This window comes from Hyla sarda, chromosome 12, assembly GCF_029499605.1.
Source record: "Hyla sarda isolate aHylSar1 chromosome 12, aHylSar1.hap1, whole genome shotgun sequence".
Classification (NCBI taxonomy): Eukaryota; Metazoa; Chordata; class Amphibia; order Anura; family Hylidae; genus Hyla; species Hyla sarda.
The window spans coordinates 73,393,941-73,406,067 of NC_079200.1; positions in this window are offsets into that span (position 1 = coordinate 73,393,941).

Here is a 12,127-nt window from a genome sequence, read left to right on the forward strand (position 1 = left end):
TGATTCGATGCATGGATCTGGCCGAAATTTTCCTCAATGTGCCTTTTTCTGCACGAACCCATCTGTGCTCTGAATCAGCCACAAATCTCTTAATAGTGCGATGATCGCGCTTAAGTTTTCGTGAAATATCTAATGTTTTCATACCTCGTCCAAGGCAATGAACTATTTCACTCTTTTCATCAGCAGAGAGATCCTTTTTCTACCACATATTGCTTGAAAATGGTGTTCTGCTTAATAATGTGGAACACCCACCTTTAGTAGTTTCTCCTTAAATTGGGCTCACCTGGCAATCTAATGATCACAGGTGTCCGAGATTGTTTTCAGTGAACAAAAGAGCCCTGAGACACAATGCCGTCCATGAGTTAAACTTAAAAACAAAATATTTAATCTTTGTGTTACTTAAATGGAATTTGCATAATAATTTGGAACAGAGTGTATATACATATATACAGCAGAGCAAAAAAGTATTTAGTCAGACAACAATTGTGCAAGTTCTCCCCCTTAAAAAGATTAGAGAGGCCTATAATTTTCATCATATGTATACCTCAATTATGAGAGACAGAATGAGAAAAAAAAATCCATAAAATCACATTGTCTGATTTTTAAATAATTTATTTGTCTGATTTTTAAAGAATTTATTTGCAAATTATGGTGGAAAATAAGTATTTGGTCACCAACAAACAAGCAAGATTTCTGGCTCTCACAGACCTGTAACTTCTTCCTGACCTGTAACGCCTCCTCTGTCCTCCACTTGTTACCTGTATTAATGGCACCTGTTTGAACTTGTTATCAGTATGAAAGACACCTGTCCACAACCTCAAACAGTCACACTCCAAACTCCACTATGGCCAAGACCTGTCGGGCTGTCGAAGGACACCAGAAACAAAATTGTAGACATGCATCAGGCTGGGAAGACTGAATCTGCAATAGGCAAGCAGCTTGGTGTGAAGAAATCAACTGTGGGAGCAATTATAAAAAAATGAAAGACATACAAGACCACTGATAATCTCCCTCGATCTGGGGCTCCACGCAAGATCTCACCCCGTGGTGTCAAAATGATCACAAGAACGGTGAGCAAAAATCTTAGAACCCCAGGGGGGGACCTAGTGAATGACCTGCAGAGAGCTGGGACCAAAGTAACAAAGGCTACCATCAGTAACACACTACGCCACCAGGGACTCAAATCATGCAGTGCCAGACGTGTCCCCCTGCTTAAGCCAGTACATGTCTGGGCCTGTCTGAAGTTTGGTAGAGAGCATTCGGATGATCCAGAAGAGTATTGGGAGAATGTCATATGGTCAGATGAAATCAAAGTAGAACTTTGTGGTAAAAACTCAACTTGTCATGTTTGGAGGAGAAAGAATGATGAGTTGCATTCAAAGAACACTATGCCTACTGTGAAGCATGGGTGGTGGAAACATCATGCTTTGGGGCTGTTTTTCTGCTAAGGGACCAGGAAGACTGATCCGTGTAAAGGAAAGAATGAATGGGGCCATGTATCGTGACATTTTGAGTGAAAACCTCCTTCCATCAGCAAGGGCATTGAAGATCAAACCTGTCTGGGTCTTTCAGCATGACAATGATCCCAAACACACTGCCCGGGCAACGAAGGAGTGGCTTCATAAGAAGCATTTCAAGGTCCTGGAGTGGCCTAGCCAGTCTCCAGATCTCAAAACCTTTGGAGGAAGTTGAAAGTCTGTGTTGCCCAGTGCCAGCCCCAAAACATCACTGCTCTAAAGGAGATCTGCATGGAGGAATGGGCCAAAATACCAGCAACAGTGTGTGAAAACCTTGGGAAGACTTAGAGAAAATGTTTGACCTCTGTCATTGCCAACAAAGGATATATAACAAAGTATTGAGATGAACTTTTGTTAATGACCAAATACTTATTTTCCATCATAATTTGCTACTAAATTCTTTAAAAATCAGACGATGTGATTTTATGGATTTTTTTTCTCATTATGTCTCTTATAGTTGAGATATACCTATGATGAAAATTACATAGGTTTTTAAGTGGGAGAATTTGGGCAATTGGTGGCTGACTAAATACTTTTTTGCCCCAATATATATATATATATATATATATATATATATATATATATATTGCCATATAAAGTGATACGCCTGCGCCTGGTGGCCATTGACTGGCACAATGACACAATACTGTGGGGCTGGTATGCAATAATTTATCCCCAGTCTGGCCCAGGCTACAATATCTCAGTGTAGGTTAAATGTATCAGTCTGAAATGCAAGCAATTCCCTGAGGATTGCTAAAAGTGAATAAAAATGTAACAAACTCTCAGCTGTAAAAGATCTGTATAGGTTTTTAGCCTTTGGATGAAAAAAGGATGGAACCATTCATTGACAGCATGCAGAGATGGTTAGGAATCAAGCATACATTTCACTAGAAAGTTTCTAAACATTCCAATACCCACCCAGTTAAAGGGACATACTGGTAGAAAGCCACTATAATAATTAAGGTAAATAATAATGTTCCTCTTTAACCACAGGAGTTGTCCGATGATAACCTACAGGACTGCAAGAAATGTCAAGCCCTCTGTGCTTTTCACTGCAGGTATTTTCCAGCAGCCTGAACCATGTGCATACACATTTCTAGCTTCCATAAACTGCACTGTCCATGACTTGTGGATCCACAAGGAAACCCCCTGTTATTTAGCTCCCCAATAATTAGCCCCCTACTTATTAGCACCCCTACTAGTTAACCCCCTACCACTTAGCACTACTAGTAGTTAGCCACCTACTACTAAGCCCCCCCCCCCCCCACACACACACACAAACACACACACCCCAAACTGGTTAGTCCCTTGTTATAAGCAGCTTACTGAGACAGTAAGGGGATTTCTCATTTTGTTATGGCATATTGATAAGTATCTAATGGGCGATATCAGCTGCGACCCCCTCCATTCAGTCCTTAAAGGGGAACTCCGGCGCTTAGACATCTTATTCGTTGTTGGGGACCCCCGTGATCTTGCACGCAGCACCCCAGTTAAAATCGGTCCCTGGAGCATGTTCGCTTGCATTGAGGGGCGGAGCGTGGCATCACACTGGGGCGGAGGCACGACGTCACACGCCGCCGGACCCGTGTCACCGGTAATCAGACCCGGAGCGAACATGCTCCGGGGACTGATTTTAACTGGGGTGCTGCGTGCAAGATCACGGGGGTCCCCAGCGGCAGGACCCCCGCGATCAGGCATCTTATCCCCTATCCTTTGGATAGGGGATAAAATGTCTAAGCGCCGGAGTACCCCTTTAAAGGGGTTATCCACCATAAGAGATGACCTGATGAAGAGGGGGTCCCACCCCTTGAAACACGTAGACTAAGCGCTTATAATAAAGTACTATTATTATCCTTACCCCTGTGACCCTATTGGATTATGATTTGTCATCGGATGAGCGCCCGGAAGATCGCCTTTCTTTGAGTTGCCACTTGCAACTTCCTACGTGTGGATTCCTTGACCGTCCTGACAGCTTCAGTGACAAGCACGATCTAGGCTGCACTCCGACTCTCTACCTGACATCACACCCGCAGATTGGGTATACCAGGCTACAAGAGGTGTTGTGCTCTTAGCATAACACCAAAAGGTGAGCACTTTCTTTCTCTGCTGCTAGTGGCAACCACCGCTCCACCAGAGTAATGGCACATAGCTGCGCTGTTTTGTCTGCTTTGTTTTTGTATATATTTCAAGCATTTATCCACCATAAGGTGATTTTAGTACGTACCTGGCAGACAGTAATGGACATGCCTAGGAAGGATCTGTGCTTGTCTTAAGGCTAAATGGCTATGTTGTGAGATTACCATAATACTGTGACTAGCTTTTTGTGAATTTGTATTTCCTGTTTGACTTTTCTTTTTTTGACTACAAATCCCATAATTCCATTTTCCTCCCTCCCACACATCAGCCACCCCACCCATTGAAACAAAAGACCTGTGGTTTTCAATCAGGGTGCCTACATCCCTCCACCCATTGAAGCAGACAGGCTCCCTGTCATCAGCTGACTAGTAAGTCAGGTCTCGGCCGCATTGCAACCTGGGAAAAATCTGAGACAACAGTCATTTTGTATGGTGTTAAAAATAATTATTGGGGTGAAAATCACATAAGAATTGTGAGAAAACCATCACACACAGGAACAGACACTATATTATGAACTACACCAGTATTATAAATGGCACATGGGACCATGTTGCAGATTTTGCATCAGGACCCAAAAGCTACAAGTTAAGCTTCTGGTTGTCACCCTTCTCATCCAGTCTTCTGTATGACATATCTGCCCACCTAACCTGTACCTTTTAATTGATGGACAGATTTGCTCCTCAAGGGTGGAGCTTAAACTCAGTGCTCAGCTCTCACTTTTCAGTAAGATCTCCCTGGAAAAATAACACAAAATCATTATACGGAAGATTTGCTGGGAAAGCCTAATGGCAATGCTTAATAGGGCTATAATGGTGACAGATGGCTGCCACCCTGCTTTCTCAGGAACAGATATCACTAAAGAGCCAATTGGCTAAATTTAAGCCTGTTAGAAGAAGATGACTCAAACATTAATATAAACTGGGGAGGTTTTATTCAGGGGAATATATTGTCTTAAAGTTTCGGAGCTGCACTTCCCCTCCTTCAGCCGTGATCCTGGGTGCTCGGTAATAATGGAGGCTTTTGGCACGCTGTCATCTGGAGGGAGTTGGCGCAGGATGTAAGACAATTGAAGTGATACATAAATCCTCAGAAAACTGATAGTACGGCATACACCCATTCAAAAAATGTAAGTCAACAGTAAATCCTGTCTCGTAATATGTACTGTATGTTGTGTCATGCTGCAACATGCCCTAATCCCGCTTGCTCTCAGGAAGGGGAAGAAAATGTAAATGAGGGTTTTGCCTTTTTTTTAGATTCAGTTAAAATTTCAATGCTGCGTCTTCCTTTGTTCAGCTCTTTATTGAACCACATGGCATCTTCTTCACACAGTGCTTAAAGGGAATGTCCAACTCTATATAGGTATAGCCTTTACAAAAAACTGATTCACTGTACGATAATACTCATGAGTTACTGTGTACATACTGTGTACTGATCCTGATTATATCCTGTATTATACTCCAGAGCTGTACTCACTATTCTGCAGGTGCAGTCACTGTGTATATACATTACATTACTTATCCTGTACTGATCCTGAGTCATATCCTGTATTATACTCCAGAGCTGTACTCACTATTCTGCTGGTGAGATCACTGTGTACATACATTAAATTACTTATCCTGTACTGATCCTGATTATATCCTGTATTATACTACAGAGCTGTACTCACTATTCTGCAGGTGCAGTCACTGTGTACATACATTACATTACTTATCCTGTACTGATCCTGAGTTATATCCTGTATTATACTCCAGAGCTGCACTCACTATTCTGCTGGTGGAGTCACTGTGTACATACATTATATTACTTATCCTGTACTGATCCTGGGTTATATTCTGTATTATACCCCAGAGCTGTACTCACTATTCTGCTGGTGGAGTCACTGTGTACATACATTATATTAGTTATCCTGTACTGATCCTGGGTTTTATTCTGTATTATACCCCAGAGCTGTACTCACTATTCTGCAGGTGCAGTCACTGTGTACATACATTACATTACTTATCCTGTACTGATCCTGAGTTATATCCTGTATTATACTCCAGAGCTGTACTCACTATTCTGCTGGTGCAGTCACTGTGTACATACATTACTTTACTTATCCTGTACTGATCCTGAGTTACATATTGTATTATACCCCACAACCACACTCACTCTTCTGCAGGTGCAGTCACTGTGTATATAAATTATGTATCCTGTACTTATCCTGAGTAATATCAAATCACCAAAGCAAGCTCTGTGCAGACACTGAACAAGCAGAAAATGGTGGGAGATTTTTAGCTCAGGTCATCTCCTAGTCCTACAAATCTATAAGATTCCCCATTGTATATCGAAAGGGACCTGTTGCTCAGGTCCCCTTTTCCTTGGAGAGCAGAGGATATCACTCTGAGCAGCTAACAATAGAACAATGCGCTGTTGTTTTCCTTTTTTGCTAGATCTGTTTTACTATTTTGGCTCTATTGTTGCCTGAAGGGTTATTTTCTATTGTAAGACTTAAGGATTATCCATAATACTATTACTTAGGGACTTCAGTCATACAGGGATCATCATGGCTCACTTACCAGTACCTGAAACCTTCCCTGAGGCTTGTATAACAGTAGATTTGGCTTCTTACCATCAGAGGCTCAGGTTGCTGCTCTTTCCATCCACTATGATTTACACTGCCGCTCTGCTCTATTATAATCAGAGATTTCAACTCCGATACATTGGCCGAGATTTATCAGTCAGACATAAAAATGGTCTAATTAACTTATAGCAACCAATCACAGCTCAGTTTTTATTTAACCAGAGCTTATGAAGATAAGAGAACTGAGCTGTGATTGGTTGTTATGGGCGATCGGTCAATTCAATTAAAATTGGGCTTGGCAGACAAATGGCTATATTGTATGGCCAGCTTAAAGGGGTACTCCGCCCCTAGACATCTTATCCCCTATCGAAAGGAGAGGGGATAAGATGTCAGCTGCAGCACCCACCTGTTGCGGCTCATCCTAACGCCTCACGACCACGGTGACGGGAAATCATGACATTACGACTCCGCCCCCGTGTGATGTCACACCCCGCCACCTCAATGCAAGTTCATGGGAGGGGGCGTGACGGCTGTCATGCCCCCTCCCATAGACTTGCATTGAGGGGCATGGCGTGACATCACACGGGGGGTGGAGTCGTGATGTCACAATCTCACCTCACCGTGGTCGGGAGCCGAAGCCTCCAGCGTTTCCGGAAGCCGCAACAGGTGGGTGCTGCAGCCGAGATCCCAGGGGTCCCCAGCGGCGGGACCCCCGCGATCTGACATCTTCTCCCCTATCCTTTGGATAGGGGATAAGATGTCTAGGGGCAGAGTACCCCTTTAAGTATGGAAGTCCCAAGCACCCATTTGCTAAGGTTAAAACTGTGAGGAGAAGGAAGTACCGAAGCTGGGGAGGCCACAAGATTCCAGTTCTCATAATAGATGGTGACCCCAGGGGTCAGATTCCGACCAATCATAAATGGATGGCACCTCCTAAGGAACTCTTGGGCTCATACACAGATCCCGCCCAAGCTTGTGACGTTCCCTCCTCCATGTCTATCCTGACTTTCCAGATAGTCAGCATTTTTGGGTCTTTTAGGTTTGGCCAGAAAATTTTCAGTGAAAACTGAAAAGACACAAAATGTCAGTCAACTGGTATTAAGAGGCGAGGCCAGTCCCCGAAAACAAACAAACACTACAAAAGCAGAAAAGTAAGAAAGAACTAGGGCTTACAACAAGGGAAGAGTGCTCTGTTTTAGACAGAATCATGGCAACAAAGCCCATCAGAGTTAACCCCTTCCAGGGTGATCGAAGGACCTTCAGGCGCAATGTACTGTACAAACTGAAGCATTCTTCCTATTTTAGTCCATATCTAATCCACATAAAAAAATTAAAAAAAACAAGCATCTGCTTTTTTTTTGCCTTGGGAGAAGGAAGATAAGTAGTCTGGTGCCACTTATTTTTGGAGAAATAAGGTTATACATGATGTTGAGGATGCAGTCACATTCAGGCCCTGGTCAGTGATGGAGCCTTTAGGTCCCTCTGCCATGGAAGAAGACTCCAGTATTATAAATGGCAGATGGAAGGTGGGGTGCCCTGGTACTTATTGTGTATTGGGTCCAGTTTCATGGCTCAGTGTTTGGTGAAACCTTCCTCTCATTAAGCATTTGTTGTAGTGGAGCATAACCCTATTGTGGTACAAACAAGGAGGATAGGTGTAGAAGTCAATGTTAGCTGAAGGTAGTAGTCCCTCAGGGTAAGTATGTTGCAGGGTCATGTATGGCAGGTGATCTGGCTAGAGGTTAACTGTTAACCCTTACACAGCTGTAATAGGGAGTTGTAGTTTTGCGACAGCTGTAGGCACACTGGTTGGGAAACATTGAGCTAGAGTCTATTTTCTAACTCAGTGATTCTAACCCATGTGCCTCCAGCTGTTGAAAAACTACAACTCCCAGAATGCACTGACAGACCATACATGCTGGGAGTTGTAGTTTTGCAACAGCTGGAGGCACATGGGTTGGAATCACTGAGCTAGAGTCTGTTTCCTAACTCAGTGGCTCCCCACCAGTGTGCCTACGGCTGTCGCAAAACTACAACTCCCAGCATGTATTGTCTGTCAGTGCATTCTGGGAGTTGTAGTTGATGGTTAGTGCCCCCCCCCCCCATGTGAATGTACAGGTTACATTCACATGGGCAGTGGTTTACAGTGAGTTTCCTTCTACAAGTCTGAGCTGTGCAAAATTTTCCACCACAGCTCAAACTCCCAGCAGAAAACTCACTGTGAACCACTGCCCGTGTGAATGTACCCTAAAAACACTACACTACACTAACACAAAATAAAAAGTAAAACACTGCATATACATATACCCTAACACGTCACACCCAATAAAAATGTGAAACTTCTCAGCTTCCAGGTGTTGCAAAACAACAACTCTCAGTATTGCCGGACAGCCATTGCCTGTCCTGGCAGGCTGGGAGTTCTGCAACAGCTGGAGGCACCCTGTTTGCGAAAAACTGCCGAGCCAAGCCCAATGTCGCTCCGTCCCTTCTGAGCCCTCTAGTGCACCTACAGATCACTTTACATCCACATATGAGGTATTTCCTTACTCGAGAAAAATGGGGTTACAAATTTTGGGGGGAATTTTCTCCTATTACCCCTTGTGAAAATGAAAAGTTTGGGGTAACACCAGCATTTTAGTGTTAAATATCAAATTTTTCATTTTCACGTCCCACATTAGCGAAAGTTCGTCAATCACCTGTGGGGTATAAAGATTCAATTTACCTCTTGTTACGCTCCTTGAGGGGTGTAGTTTCCAAAATAGTATGCCATGTTTTTTTTGTTTTTTTTTACTGTTCTGGCACCATAGGGGCTTCCTAAATGCGACATGCCCCCAAAAATCATTTCTGAAAAATTCGCTCTCCAAAATACCATTGTCACTCCTTCCCTTCTGAGCCCTCTAGTGCACCCACAGAGCACTATACATCCACATATGAGGTATTTCCTTACTTGAGAGAAACTGAATTACAAGTTTTGGGGGGCCTTTTTACTTTTTACATCCTTGTAAAAATGAAAAAAATGGGGCTACAAAACCATGACAGTGTAAAACATGGAGATTTAGATTTTTCTCTTCCATTTTGCTGCTATTCCTGTGAAACACCTAAAGGGTTATCAAACTTTTTGAATGTCATTTTGAATACTTTGAGGGGTGCAGTTTTCATAATGGGGTCCATTATAAGGGATTTCCAACATAAAGACCTTCATATTCACTTCAAAACGCAACTGGTTCTTGAAAAATTCAGATTTTGAAATCTCACCAAGAAATCAACAAAAATATTGACAACAATTTACCACTAACATAAAGTAGAATATGTCAGGAAAAAACAATCTCAGAATCAAATTTATAAGTAAAAGCATTCCAGAGTTATTAATGCATAAAGTGACAGAGGTCAGATTTGCAAAAAAATTTTATGGGCTCCATCCCCAAGGGGTTAAACATGTAACAAACATTATCAAGTGACTAACAATCATGTGACCCACTTCAAAGGTCCTTTGCACTTAATATACAAATTGTTCACATTATGGGGAAACATTGCAGGAGAACGCTGAGGACATACAGGGACTCCACCTGACAGGACTGTAGGAACATATCCCGTACTGGGACATCACACAGTCTAAAGACAGTGTGTAAAGACAGCTAAATCTTTATACAGCAAAATGTTTAGGTTTTCTTTTGTTACCACTTTCAAAATATCTGGTTGCTGTCAGTGAATGGAAAAAATACACACACAAAAGTAAATAAATAGTTAAAACATCTACAATTCTGGTATATTTTTTGCCCATTGCCGATTTGCAGTGTAAGTTATGGTAAATGTGTTGGGAAAATGGAAGGTTATGCCCTTCCCCTCCCGCTAAGCCCCACCCATGTTTTAGAAAGTGGCACAAAAGTGCAGAAAACTTGTGCAAAAATCTGAAACTTTTTGTACACCAGAACTAAATGTAATATATTTCCTCTAAAGTTTATTAGAAAGTTACAAAATGGAAAATGGATAAGCCCTTTTATAACAGGGGGGCAAGTATCTCCACTAAAATAAAATATTAATGTAAAGAATAGTATTTTCCTGGAAAACCCCTTGAAAGTAATATATATGCTATCACTTTCTGGTTGGCAGGGGTCTGACCTCTGGGATCCCCACTGATCATAAAGTTGAAAGGGATGTAGCATAGCGCTGGGCTTGAATGCGCTGTGTTGCAGTTCTCTGTACATCCCGGCTGCTAGGGGGCACTGTCTAGGGGAAAAAACAGTGAAGGGGATGTAGCATTACACTAACATTTGTGTCCCTTTTATTCCCGTGATTGGTGGGGCATAAAGTAAATAAAAGTAAATCTCCAGATGTCACATAATATAACATCATCATGAACCCCCCTATGATGAAAATTGTAGAATGCAAATGTATAAACTCTTTATTAGTTGTATCCTATGGTGCATTCATTTTACAAACCTGTCCCCCTGTGTGCGGAGACTTGTTGGCACACGACTGTGTGCACCCGATGGAGGCCATAATACTGGTTGTCATGGAGATAGCCTCATAAAAACTTGATGGCAGATAGCCATCTTCTTTTCCATTGCTGTCACCCTCTACGGTTCACCTGATAAGTCCCATGTACAATCTAATGGACCAGACCTTCAGATCATCTAATATCAACTCTTTGGATTGTCCAATATGTAGCCCAAATGTGTTTAAGCTGTTGCAGAGCAACAGCAAATCTGCCATCAAGTGACAACTCATGCTCCCAGAGAGAGGAAGATGGCCGCCAGCTTCAAGGGCAAATATGTGGGCCTTTAGGCAACTAATTGTTTTTTATTGTATACAGCTTGAAGGGCGCTTTGGACATTTGCCCCAATAATGGAGATACATTTTTGAAAATATGTTAATAATATGAAAAGTACCTTATTAATGTTATTTGCTATGTATTCTCTTGTAGCAGGCACCTTCTTTTTGTCAGGTCAGGGTGTCAGAGCGCATTTCGTCACGCTCAATTTGCTTTGGTGAATGAACCACATACCTTCTACACACCCGTGTCCTATAGATGAACAACTGACACCGGCCGTGACCCCGGCACCTGACGAAAGAAAAGAAAAGGGCAATGACAGCCCCAGAGAGAGAGAGAGAGTGGAGGAAATGTGGAACCGCAATAGGGTCTAAAGGGTTTTTACTCCTTCCTCCATCTGTGGCTTGGGTAAAACCAACATGGCTTCTATTCATCACCACAGGGATTTCCAATAGCAACAAATTACCCCATGCATACACCAGTGGCCAGTATTGTGACTATTGGCAAATACAGAGGTTCATATATAGTAAACATTTACAGGGGTAGTCCAGGGAACTGAATTTATCAGACACTTACCCTCTATCCACAGAGGCATGTCTGACTGCGGGAGATCCAAATGCTGGGACATCCCGCAACCTCCTTTACAGGCCCTATCTACTTACCCATCCTCAGCATGCTCCGGCCCACCTTCCTAGATGAGCATAAGTGATGGCCTGCTCAGACAATTACTGGCCACAGCAACGTTCTGCTGCAGCCGGTGATTGGCTGAACAGGCCGTCAATGGCACTCATCCAGGAAGGTGGGGCCCAGAGTGCTCTGAGGATGAATAAGTAGACGAAGCCCCATTCAGGAGATCACAGGGGGGTCCTTAAAGCATTAGTGTAGAACAAAAAGTCCCGGCACTCACCAAGTTGCAAGCCAATTCGTATTTATTGTATGCGGGTAAACAGGACGCGTTTCGGCAGAGGAAGGCTTTGCCGAAACGCGTCCTGTTTACCCGCATACAATAAATACGAATTGGCTTGCAACTTGGTGAGTGCCGGGACTTTTTGTTCTACATGCCTGTTTCTTACACGTGCACCACCCACCACAGAAGTGCCGACTCTTTTTCCTATACTTAAAGCATTAGTGTCATTTGAA